The 13,374-nt window shown below is 44.3% G+C and overlaps 1 pseudogene across 1 annotated transcript; it reads left to right on the forward strand.

The window, feature by feature from the left end:
• The first annotated feature begins 5,281 nt into the window (after nucleotides 1-5,281).
• On the forward strand, nucleotides 5,282-6,046 carry LOC114900530 (annotated as a pseudogene). Its single transcript, XR_003794863.1, has 2 exons — nucleotides 5,282-5,505; nucleotides 5,792-6,046. The product of XR_003794863.1 is annotated as an ATP synthase F(0) complex subunit C2, mitochondrial-like (transcript).
• The last annotated feature ends 7,328 nt before the right edge of the window (nucleotides 6,047-13,374 follow it).

The following is a 13,374-nucleotide window of genomic DNA, read 5'->3' on the forward strand; positions in this document are numbered from 1 at the left end:
CCCTGTGTTTGTATATATTTTCCATTATAAAAAGTTAAAGTTGAAAGCAACTTAAATCTTTATCGGTGGGGAATGAGATAAATTATGGTGTCTCCATTCAATAAAATTCTGTGTACTTATTAAAAAGAATAGTAGCATTCACTTGTACAACACTACCTTTGGATCAGGCCCCCAACAAAACACAAAAAATGCACTGGAGTTTGTGTTGAATAATCCCATTTTTGGAAGCTAAAAAATAATGTATGCACTGTTGTGCATCGCTAGGTGGAAATGTAAAATGGCTCAGCCGCTGTGGAAAACAGTTTGGCAGCTCCTCAAAAAGCTAAACATAGAATTGCCATATGAACCAGCGATTCCACTCCCAGGTATAGACCCAAAAGAATTGAAAATAGGACTCAAGCAAATACTTGTACACAAATGCTCAGAGCAGCACTAGTCACCATAGCTAAAAGGTGGTGTGATTGTTTATTTTATGTGTCATCACGGCTGGGCCAAGGTGCCCAGATATATGTGGTCAAACATTATGCTGGATGTTTTTCTGAAGGTGTCTATTGGAAGAGATTAACATTTTTTTAACATCTTTATTGGAGTATAATTGCTTTACAATGGTGTGTTAGTTTTGTGCTTTATAACAAAGTGAATCAGCTGTACATATACATATATCCCCATATCTCCTTCCTCTTGCGTCTCCCTCCCACCCCTCCAGGTGGTCACAAAGCACTGAGCTGATCTCCCTGTGCTGTGGGCTGCTTCCCACTAGCTAGCTATTTTACATTGAGATTAACATTTAAATTGGTGGACTTTGAGTAAAGCAGAGTGCCCTCTATAATGTGGGTGGGCCTCTTCCTGTAAGCTGAAAGCTTTACTAGAACAAAGACTGACCTCCCCCAAGCAAGAAGGAATTCTGCCTGCAGGTGACCTTTGGACTTGACCTCAACATTGGCTCTTCCCTGGGTCTCCAGCCTGCCCGTCTACCCTGCCGACTTACCAGTCTTCATGGTTGCATAAGCCAATTCCTTAAAATTAATCTCTCTCTGTATATATATACACCCTATTGGCTCTGTTTCTCTGAAGAACCCTGAATAATACAGGTAGAAACAATTCAAGTGTTCATCAACACATGAACAGATAAACAAATTGTGGTATCAACACACAGTGAAGTATTATTATTCCATCATAAAAAGGAATGAAGTTCTGATTCATGTTACAGAGTCCATGAACCTCAAAAACATTCTAAGTGAAAGAAGCCAGACATAAGAGGTAATGTATTATTCCATTTATATGAAACATTCAGAATATATAAATCATAGAGACAGAAAGTGGATTAGTATTTTCCAAAGACTGGAGATAGGGAAGAATAGGCAATGACTGCTTAATGGGTACAGGGTTTGTTTTGGGGGTGAAAAAATGTTGGAGCTAGATAGAAGTGGTGTTTGAACAACAATGTATTATGCCACTGAATTGCACTTTTTTTTTTTTTTTTTTTTGGCCACACTGTGTGGCGTGGGGGATCTTAGTACCCTGACCAGGGATCGAACCCGTGCCCCTTGCAGTGGAAGTGTGGAGTCTTCACCACTGGACCGCCATGGAATCCCTGAATTGTACGCTTTAAATGGTTACTTTATGTGAACTGCAACTCAGTAAAAAACATGTATATGCATTTTAGAAATCTGGAAGATAAGAATATGTGTTGTGGAGTTAGGCTGCCTGGGTTTAAAGTTAATTCTTTCACTTATTGGCTGCAAGATCTTTAGGCAAGCTACTTTCCTCTTTAAGTTTCAATTTCCTCACGTGTCAAATGGAAATGATATTACCCATGTTATTCTAATATGAAGGCAAAATTGTAATAGGGAAGAACTTCTGCATTCTATTACAAGTTAATAACTAAAGGGATTTTGCCTATAAATTTAAATTATGCATAATGGCCCATCTCTGGGAAGCCTGCCTCCTATGTAATGAGTGTTAAGCTAAAATACATTGGTTTAAGATGTAGAGAACAAACGTATGGATGCCAAGGGGGGAAATTGGCGGGGTGGGGTGGGGAGCGCAGGGTGGTGGTGGTTGTGGTGGTGGGATGAACTGGGAGATTGGGATTGACTTATATGCGTTAATATGTATAAAATGGTTAACTAATAAGAAAAAAATAAAATAAAATAAAATACATTGGTTTAGCTCACAGGAAACCTCCTGACCAGGCTCACCTATGAATGGCTGCAGGAAGAAAGAAATTAACACATCCCCTCCCAAGTCTGACCGGAACCAGGACTTTACTCCCTCCACTTTTAGTATAAAAGAAGCATGAATTCTAACTCAGGGAAGATGGTTCCTTGGGACTTTAGTCCACCATCTTCTCGGTCTGCTGGCTTTCCAAATAAAGTCGCTATTCTCTGCCCCAACAATTCATCTCTCAATTTATTGGTCTGTTGTGCAGTGACCAGTACGAGCTTGAACTGAGTAACAAAAATGAGTTAATCTATGTAAAGTGCTTAGAGCAGTATACAACAGAGTAAATGCTATATATGTTTTAGTTAATATTCCTATCATTGTATGTACCAAACTGCTAATAGCACTCTGGAGATGGGGAAAATTTGGTTTTTTACTGTACACACTATGAACGTTTTGTAATATTTTTGTGATAAAAGAGAGGTACACTTTATTGTAATATAACTCTCAGAATTTCAGGGGGCTGGGACTTCCCTGGTGGTACAATGGTTAAGACTCCAAGTTCCCAACGCAGGGGGCCCGGGTTCGATCCCTGGTCAGGGAACTAGATCCTACATGCATGCCGCAACTAAGGAGCCTGCCTGCTGCAAATAAAACCCGGTGCAACCAAATAAATAAATATTGAAAAAAAAAGAATGTTAGGGGGCTTTGCGCCCCTTATACGAGGGCTAAACAAAGACGGGTTTCATTGTAAACCTGATCAAGTTCCCGCCCCATCATGATCAAATTGTATCATCTTTGTAAATTAATCCTCCTCTGTATTGAATATTTATGGGCCTATTGTGGCAGAACTTGTGTCCCTTGTTAGTCCTCTGTTGCAGGAAGGGCAGGAAGGGCAAATGACCTTATGAAACATCACACTTTTTGGAGAAGCAGAACAGGTTGCTTTTCATTAACCTCTGTCATGTCTGCTCCTTCCCTATCATCTCAGTCCCCCCATCCTTCTTCCTTTGAGCAGGGCTTCTGGGATCAAGAGCTTGGATGATGGGGTAGTTCTATGCTGTTTGGGTCTTCCCAGCATCTACGTGCCCTCCTTTTGGCATTGGCACCCAGATTTCCTTTGCTGACTGATCCATCCCCGAGGTTTGACCATCTCTGAGGTTTGGGAGGATCTGGCTCTAGGAATGGACATCTGGCAGATCAGATCGTTTCATCCCTGTGGCCACTGTGACTGGGTCAGGTGGGCACAGGACTCAAGGGACTGATGACTCCATTTGGGTTGCTCTAACAAAATACCATGGACTGGGTGGCTTATAAACAACAGGTTGTTTCTGTGATTATTTCTCACAGTTCTGGAGGCTGGGACATCCAAGATCAAGGTGCCAGCAGAATCACTAGTGAGTGGCCACTTCCTGTTGCCTGCTCTCTGCATCCTCACGTGGCGGAAGGGGAGGGAGCTCTCCGGAGTCTCTTTTGTTTTATTTTATCTGAGGCATCAGTGGTTTAATGGATGGGGGAGCTTACATGTCTGAAGCAAGTTCCTGGAGCCATGCCCCACCACGTGCAGCGCATGGCAGGCAGGACTTGGTGGCAGTCTTCACTCTCAAGGGGAAGGGGAGATGACAAATTATAGGGGAATTGACGTCAGGTGGGCTCCTTTGCTACCAGGGAAACCAGTGGAGGGGTACGCCCTTCACTGCCCCTTTGATAAGCTGTCACTATCTGGGACCTGGGGCAAGTACCTAGGAAGGTCAGTCATGTGAGTAGGGTGTAGGTAAAGCAGGCCCTTGTCGGGGTCTCTTTTATAAGGACACTAATCCCATCATGAAGGCACCACCTTCGTGACCTAATCAGCTTCCAAGGGCCCCACCTCTTAATACTATCATATTGGGAGTTAGGATTTCAACGTACAGTTTTGGGGGGGACACAAACATTTGATCTATGGCAGATACCAACCTGAGTTGTTTGCTAGAACCACTGGAAAAGATAATCTTTCTTCTGGGATTGCTAAACTAGTAGTAAATTTGGGAAGTATTTGGAGAGTATGACAAAAGCGTAGGGAAGAAGATAAAACATGAAAAGAGAGAGTTTCTTTTTTAAAGACTTTTTTTTTTTTTTTAATTTTTGGCCCCGCTGCACAGCATGTGGGGTCATAGTTTCCCGACCAGGGTTCGAACCTGTGCCCCCTGAATTGGAAGTGCAGAGTCCTAATCACTGGACTGCCAGGGAAGTCCCCTAAAAAACTTTTAAATCTGAAATAATTTCAAACTTACAGAAAAGCTACAAGAATAGTACAAAGTAACTCCCCTACGTGTACCCGGAATTATCAAGCATAAGTACTTTTCACTTTTGCTTTATAATCTTCTGAGAGAAGTAGATTTAAAAAAAAATTATACTGAAGTATAGTTGATTTACAATGTCATGTTAATTTCTGCTGTACAGCAAAGTGACTCAGTTATACATACATATATTATTTTTCATATTATTTTCCATTCTGGTTTATCACAGGATACTGAATATCATTCCCTGTGCTATAGAGTAGGACCTTGTTGTTTATCCATCCTATATATGCTAGTTTGCATCTGCTAATCCCAGGCTCCCAATCATTTGAGAGAGGTAGATTCTTTTTTTTTTTTTTAATTTACTTATTTATTTATTTATGGCTGTGTTGGGTGTTTGTTGCTGCATGCAGGCTTTTCTCTAGTTGCGGCGAGCGGGGGCTACTCTTCGTTGCGGTGCGCGGGCTTCTTATTGCGGTGGCTTCTCTTGTTGCAGAGCACGGGCTCTAGGCGCGCAGGCTTCAGTAGTTGTGGCACGCGGGCTCAGTAGTTGTGGCTTGCGGGCTCTAGAGCGCAGGCTCAGTAGTTGTGGTGCACGGGCTTAGCTGCTCTGCGGCATGTGGGATCTTCTCGGGCCAGGACCCGAACCCGTGTCCCCTGCATTGGCAGGCGCATTCTTAACCACTGCGCCACCAGGGAAGCCCCTGAGAGACGTAGATTCTTGGGTATGTTATTTTATCTCTAGAATCCAGCTATTCCTGAAACTGCAATCCAATCCTGGATTCTTAAAATTTTTTCATTAAAAAAAATTTTTTTTTCTGTAGATCTCTGTCTCTCTGCACTGAGAGCAGCTCTCCTGCCACAGCTCTTCATCCCCTGAAAATGTACATTTGCACGTTTGTCTCCACCTCCTTCTAGGTCAGGAGAAACTCTAAGCTACTGAGCCCATCGCTGTCCACAGTGGTGCTGAAATGAACAGAGACGCTGACAGATGAGAGCCTCAGCAGCTTGGCATCCCCATGTCCCCTGACTTCGCTTACTCTTAGCAGCAGCTTCCAAAACAGTGCCCCCCAGCTTTCTTTTTTAACTTTTTATTTTATGTTGGAGCATAGTTGATTAACAATGTTGTGTTAGTTTCAGGTGTACGGCAAAGTGATTCCGTTATTCTTTTTTTTTTTTTTGCAAAGATGGTACAAGAATCCCCATTTACTCTTTTATTTATTTTGATTTTTGGCTGCACAGCACGGCACGTGGGATCTCAGTTCCCTGACCAGGGATTGAACCCGTGCCCCCTGCAGTGGAAGCGTAGAGTCTTAACCACCGGACCGCCAGGGAAGTCCCCGATTCAGTTATACATATACATTGCAGTGCCATTTCAAGGGACATCAACACAGCAGCCAAGTTCGTTGGACCTGAGGCTGTCACAGTAGGTGGCTGGCTCTGGAGCTGGAATGAGGACTGTGTTTGGGAGCCTCATCATTGGTTATGCCAGGAACTCTTCTCTGAAGCAACAGCTCTTCTACACCATTCTGGCCTTTGCCCTCTCAGAGGCGATGGGGACCTTTTGCCTGATGGTGGCCTTTCTCATCCTCTTTACCTTGTGAAGGAGCTGTCTCCACCTCTTATAGTGCTTTCTCCTGTGTTTCTCTGCCCTGTATGTTCCTTTTCCTATACCTCCCCAGGCAGCCTAGGGAAATTGGTTGGCTCAGGGTTTGACAAACAAATAGAGAACACAGAGAAAAGACAAATACTGTATTAATTTAAAAATATGTTTTTTTCTAAACCAGTTTAAACATCAAAGATCCAAGCGAAAGGTACCATCTTGCCCTTGAGAAAATAATTCTCAAAGGCTATCCATCCTTCAAGAGAGAAAGGTGACAAATACAAACTCTCTTTTCAGAAAAGAATAAATGTTTTCAATTTAGACCAGAGCTAACAGATGAAAAATGTATTAGTTTTGAAGATAGTTCATGTAGCTTGGGAATAAACTGGGCCCAGTTCACTGGTCAGTTCTCATCCATGTGTGTCTCGATCCACTGGTGTGTTGAAATCAGTCTCTATTTCTTATTTATTTACTTTTTTTGGCCACACCACACGACTTGTGGGATCTTAGTTCTCCGACCAGGGATTGAACCCATGCCCCCTGCAGTGAAAGCGAGGAGTCCTAACCATTGGACCACCAGGGAATTCCCTGAATTCAGTTTCATGTATGGCATGTGTCTGGTAATTTATTGCTAATATGGAAATATTAGAGTTTAAAGTTTTATTTACTTAAGCAGATGAGACAGATTGAAGGTTAGCCCTATGTTTCCCTTTGGACTGGGCCTTGTTCTAAGAGCTCCAAAATGCCTTCTTGAGGGGGAAAGAAAGGAATCAAACAACAACCCATTTAATCTACCATAGTCCATGGCCACCTACCTTACGTGTGTATTGTAATTAGTTGCGAAAATCACAAATTATTATAATGATTTACATCCTTGCAGTCATTTGGAGATGTCATCAAAATGTAGATTTGTTTATGAGGTTCTGCTCTGCAATGGCATAAAATCAATTGGGCATATCACAGTGGGGGGAAAATGTTAGGAAACATTGGGTAGAATAGGTCTTAACAAACCCCTGTAAGGGCTGCACTAGCCCTAACCCTATGTGTCCATCAGAACTAATGTGAAAATGACATTCCAGTTCAAACCGGCCTGAGCAAAAATGGGAATGTGTTGACTTTTATCCAGAAAAGTTGAGGGTTAAGGCTGACCTCAGATGTGGCTGGAATCAGGGGTCAAACATTCTCTATCTCTCAAATCTGCTCTCCATATTGACTTTATTCGCAAACCACAGCGGGGTGGGACTTCCCTGGTGGTCCAGTGGTTAAGACGCTGTGCTCCCAACGCAGGGGGCCTGGGTTCGATCCATGACCAGGGAACTAAGACCCGATGCAGCCAAATAAATAAATAAATAAGTAAACAAACAAAAAACAAACAAAAAACCCCACCTGGTGGCAAGATCGCTGCCAGCAGCTCTAGTGTGAATCCTCTGAGACTCAAGTCCAGTGGGAAAGAGAGAACCTCTTTTCTAGAAGCTCCTTCAAAAGTGTGCTGGGATTCACTCTGATCTACCCTTGAATCAATTAATCGCTGTTACCAGCAGGCCACCATGTGCTGATTGCCTTAGACCTGGGTCACAGACTCCTCTGAATGGGGGGGTTGTGACGGTTCGATCGACCACATGGGTTGAGTGTGGGGAGGAGATGAACACTTCCAAGCCAAGATGGACCTTTTACAGAGAGGAGATGCTGGAAAGACAGTCAACAAATACCCACTCTGCCCCAAGTGACCATCTTGAAAATGCCCAGAAAGAACCAGATGAAAGAAAATGTCTGGCTAAGGTCCAAGCCAGCCCCAAGAGTGGAAAAATAAAACCCATGATTTACTGAGAAAATAGATGATGTTATGACAAAGCATCAGGTGTGGTAAGAAGTCACTTCGCAGTTCAGGGAGCCCAGGGCAAACGCTTTCATTCTCTTTGACAGAAGTCTTCTTGAGGCAGGAGATAGATGGGCCCCAGGTTAGACATTTACAACTGGCCTCTTCCCGCTTACTTTTCATGAGGCAGAAAAAAGTGGGCTTCAGGCCGGATACTTACAACTAGACTTCTGTTTGCATTTCCTGAGACAATTTAGCCAGGGGGGACAACACAAGATGATTGGCGAGAAGGAAGACAAAAGACCCGTAAAACTGCCCCTTTATAAAGGATTTAAATTTCCCCAAAGCGCGTCTCTGAGTTCGCCTGTGCGGCTGTCTTTCTGTGTGTGTACTTTGCTTTTCCAATAAACTTCTTACTTTTCTCTTTCCCTTCTGCCTCCTTGCCTGAATTCATTCTTGACAAGGCAGGCAAGAACTAGGGATCCAGGTCCTAGCTGCTGGCCCCTGTGGTCTAGTGGTTAGGACCCCCAGCCCAGGAACTAAGATCTTGCTTCCAGCTACTGCTCGCTGTTGCTTGACGCAAGCTGCTACTTACTGCTGTGTGCGCCCAAAATCATTCTCAGAAAGTGAGTGACAAAATGCTCCTTCCTCTATGCTTCATCTGAATGACAGGTCTCACATCACTTCCCCATTGTCTCTTAGCCAGGTCTCAACCTTTGTCTCCTTCCTTCACACATGCTTTGCTTGACTATGGGTTCCCCTCTTGTGTTAAAGGAAATGATACCAACCAGGGTTCTTGGCCTTCCCCAATCAATAGAAATTGATCAGAGGCCACACAAGAAATTCAGCCAAGTCTTTACTGGGGCTCCTGCAGCAGGGGGAAGCGGGAACAATTAACAGTTTCCCTTGTTTGCTCACTCCCCGTGTGGGAGATGAGCTTGTTTCTTATATGGGGTGAGAGTAGGGGTGTGTCCAGGGGTCTGGCTGGAGGGGTGGCTGAGGTTTTTTGCCCACCCCTGAGGTGGTGCTGAGGGCAGGGGGCATGTGCAGTGCCCTGCTTTTGCTCCCAGACACCCTGTTTCTGCTCCCAGATCTTCAGAAGTGGCAGTTGGGACTTTTTTTGGTCTTTTTGTATCTTTTGTCCAGAATTTGCCCCAACTGTGCATACATCCAGTTATTTTTTAGTCCCTTATAGTTTCTTCTTCTTTTTTTTAATGAGCACATTTTTTTAGAGAGCTTGTTTTATTTATTTATTTTAAAATGTTTATTATTTATTTATTTGGCTGCATTGGGTCTGAGTTGCTGTGTGCATACTTTCTCTAGTTGTGGCGAGCGGGGGCTACTCTTTGTTGCGGTGCGTGGGCTTCTCATTGCGGTGGCTTCTCTTGTCGTGGAGCACGGGCTCTAGTTGCTCCACAGCATGTGGGATTTTCCCAGACCAGGGCTCGAGCCCATGTCCCCTGCATTGGCAGGCGGATTCTTAACCACTGCGCCACCAAGGAAGTCCCTCCCTTATAGTTTCTTCCGTATTTTGTTGCTGGAGGAGAGGTTTGTCCAGGTGCAAGCATTGCAGCACTGCAGCAAAGAGTCCCAGGTCCCAGGCCAGTCTCCGAAATACCTGGCTTCCTGATAGTATCATTTAGGAATGCATTGTGTAGTATTGATATAATAGAAAACCCTAGTGTATTAGTTTAAACAGTCTGGGGGTGGGGAGGGCAGGGGTAGGGATGGGGAGTGTTTGTCTTTCACAGTAGGAAGCTCTGGAAGGAGGACAGTCAAGAGCTGATATGGTCAGTCAACAGTGCTCTCCAGAACACAGGCTATTTATGTGTCTAGTCCAAGGTTCTTAGCACATGCACCTGCATTCTCACGCTTGCAAGATGGTTGTAATCCATCCTCATGGGTGCAAGATGGCTTATGTTCATGTTTTAGTTGGAAAGAAGACAGAAAAGTCAAGGGTTTTTTTGTTTTGTTTTCTTTTGTTTTAAAATGAGGCCTTGCCTTTTTATTTGAGAAGTGTTAAGTGATTTTTTTTTTTTTTTTAAATAGGGAATTCCCTGGCAGTCCAGCGGTCAGGACTTGCACTTTCATTGGGGGCCTGGGTACAATCCCTGGTTGGGGAGCTAAGATCCTGTAAGCTGCGTGGCGTGGAAAAAAAAAAAAAGCATGACTCTAATCCAATTATAAATAAACATGTGTCAAAGGCTTTATTTCACTTCTTAATTAATAAGGGAATTAGTAGATGTGAAAACCAATTCAAAGGAGAATTTTAAAAAACATACACACAGGGGCTTCCCTGGTGGCGCACTGGTTGAGAGTCCACCTGCCGATGTAGGTGGACATGGGTTCGTGCCCCGGTCTGGGAAGATCCCACATGCCGTGGAGCGTCTGGGCCCGTGAGCCATGGCCGCTGAGCCTGCGCGTCTGGAGCCTGTGCTCCGCAACGGGAGAGGCCACAACAGTGAGAGGTCCGCGTACCGCAAAAAAAAAAAAACAAAAAAAAACCCCCACACACATAGGCAGTCATATACACATACATAAGCAATCAGAAATGTTGAAATGGGGACTTCCCTGGTGGTGCAGTGGTTAAGAATCCACCTGCTAATGCAGGGGACATGGGTTCATAGTCCTGGTCCGGGAAGATCCCACATGCAGTGGAGTAACTAAGACCGTGCACCACAACTACTGAGCCTGCGCTCTAGAGGCCGCGAGCCTAGAGCCCATGCTCTGCAGCAAGAGAAGCCACCACAATGAGAAGAAGCCTGCGCATCGCAACGAAGACCCAACGCAGCCATAAATAAATAAATATATTTTTAAAAAAGAAAAAAAGAAATGCTGAAATGAATTTACAAGTAGATGGAAAACTAGTCAACAGAGAAATAATCAATTACAGCTCCACCAGACACAAGTCATTTGCATCTCTATGGACAAGAGCAAACTGCATTACTATCGGTTTTCTACAACTTACAAAATTGTAAAATAGCTCAAAGACAATGAAAGATAACACTAAACAGAATGATAAATAGGACACCCAGTATTCTTTTTTGTCCATTTAAAAATCTTTCACAATGTTTCTCTGGAGAAGGGATGCCCTATCTCAGCATCCACCTACATCTCATTGACCAGAACTGCATCACATAGCCTCCTTCACTGCATGCGAGGTTGGGAAATCAAGTATCTTTAGCTGGGCACACTGCTATCTCAAGCAAAACAGGATTCTGTTAGTAAGGAAGTCTGCCTCACCTATACACCCACTTGATGTGTTAAGGGCACTAGTTTTTTTTGGCTGCGTTGGGTTTTTCTTGCTGTGCGCAAGCTTTCTCTAGTTACGGCGAGCGGGGGCTACTCTTTGTTGCAGTGCGCGGGCTTCTCATTGTGGTGGCTTCTCTTGTCACAGAGCACAGGCTCTAAGCGCGCGGGCTTCAGTAGTTGTGGTGCGTGGGCTCTAGAGCACAGGCTCGTTAGTTGTGGCACACTGGCTTAGTTGCTCTGCGGCATGTGAGAACTTCCCGGACCAGGGCTCGAACCTGTGTCCCCTGCATTGGCAGGCGGATTCTTAACCACTGCACCACCAGGGAAGTCCCTAGGGCAGTAGATTTTAAAATAATTTTTAGCACATGTATGAGGATGGCTGGAGTAAACATCTGTTGGTTTTGATACTTCAGCATCATTCCCTCTTCTGGTTATAGTGCCTCAAATTTCCTTTGGGATGTACCCCGTCTCCACTCTCCAAACCCAGCTCCAAAAATGGACACAACTCAGGGCTTGTCTAGTTATGGTGATTGATTTAGGAATGGACATGATTGGAAACAAGCCAATCACATTCAACTTTTGGACTTTCATTGGAACAAAACTGTAACTTACTCTAGAAAAATAGTAATACTTAAGCCTGAAAGGTCTTTAGTCAATTTCCTGACAGTCCTAGGTCCTCAACTGGATTCCTGTATTCTTTGCAATAATTCCACTGCCTCTCGGCATCTGTGGCTTCCTGATGAGAAACCACTGTTATGTTTATTTAATGGGTCGTTCCTCCTTTTAGTACCTGGTTGCTGACAGGTTGGGACATGTGCGCTAGCGTGACCTGGAAGTGTAGCTCTGGGTTTGAATGCCAGCAATGTCAGGCAGAGTCCACCGAGAAAACAGAACCCCATCTAAGTATTTAAAGCAGAGGAGAATTTCATTCAGGGGATTGGTAACACAGGGAATGGAACTGTTGAAAAGCTAAACAGAGGTGGTGAGGCAACTTGGAGATTAGCAGTAGCAAGAAGCCATCAGTCACCACTGGTAGGCTAGAGACTAGATCCAGGGAGGGCACTATGTTACAGGAGCCCAGGGGCTGGGATCCCTAAACAATGCAGGGGGACAACCAGCTAGCTACTGCCAGAGAGGCTGCTCAAAGGGGTGGGGGTGGTCTCACTGCTGTTTCCCATTGGCTTAACCTAGATGGAAGCTCAGGAACAGGAAAGCCTGGGCATTCACTCATAGGGATCACCACCCCCTTCCGTACAAAACGGGGCAGGAAAAGGGTGAGGAAAAGAACTGAGGACACTGGGTCTACTCCACAGGACTGGCCACTCATCCATATTTCATCACATCTAAGATGCCGTTGGTTGTAAGATGCAGCATTATTTTATGCATCACTAAGAGAGAAAAATGCTGCCAAATTAAACTGCCCGATGCTAAGACTCCATCTATTGCAAAGCATCTTGATATTGTGACAGGGAAGAGCCAAATCTGACTACGTGTTGGACCTGTTTCTTTTACTTTAACCTTTGCTTTCCGCTGCTTTTGTTCACTAAAAGGATACTGTCGATACACAATGGGCTGCCTCAGGGAACCCTGCCCCTTTGCATGAATGTTAAACCAAAGAGCCTTTGTTCAGGGAAATATCCGGCCCCGGTCCACCTGTGGATGGCTGCAAAGAAAGAAGAAATGAACACATTCCCTCCTCAGGCTGGCCATTCCGGGGGACATTTGCAAATCTTATGGCCTTTTCACTTTACTTCCTCATCTCCTCCACCCTCTCTGTTCTATAAAATAAACTGGCATCCAAACCCCAATAAGACAGTTGTTTTGAGACAATAGTCTGCTGTCTTCTTGGTCTGCCGGCTTTCGGAATAAAGTCGTGTTCCCTGCCTCAACACCTCGTCTCCGATTTATTGGCCTTTCGTGTGGCGAGCGGAGCGAGCTTGGACTCAGTGACAATATGAGAGATGTGAAAATGTGAAAAATGTGTGTCTTAAGATCAATAACATGCTATTAGCTGTGTGATCTTAAGAACAGGTGAACTTAATTCATCCCATCTTTGAGCCTCCATTTTACCATCCACCTGGGAATTACAGACAATCCTTACTTCGTAGGGATTTTGTAACTAAGACCGGTAAGTTCAGTGAGATTGGGGGTTTTGTCTCTTGTTCACTGTATTCCCCAGTGCCTAGCACAGTGCGTGGCACATAGTAAGAACCCAAGAAAGTTTTGTGAAATGAATCCACCTGGACTCTATCCCCAAATGA

Source organism: Monodon monoceros, unplaced genomic scaffold, assembly GCF_005190385.1.
Source record: "Monodon monoceros isolate NGI ecotype Baffin Bay Population unplaced genomic scaffold, NGI_Narwhal_1 Super_Scaffold_1, whole genome shotgun sequence".
Classification (NCBI taxonomy): domain Eukaryota; kingdom Metazoa; phylum Chordata; class Mammalia; order Artiodactyla; family Monodontidae; genus Monodon; species Monodon monoceros.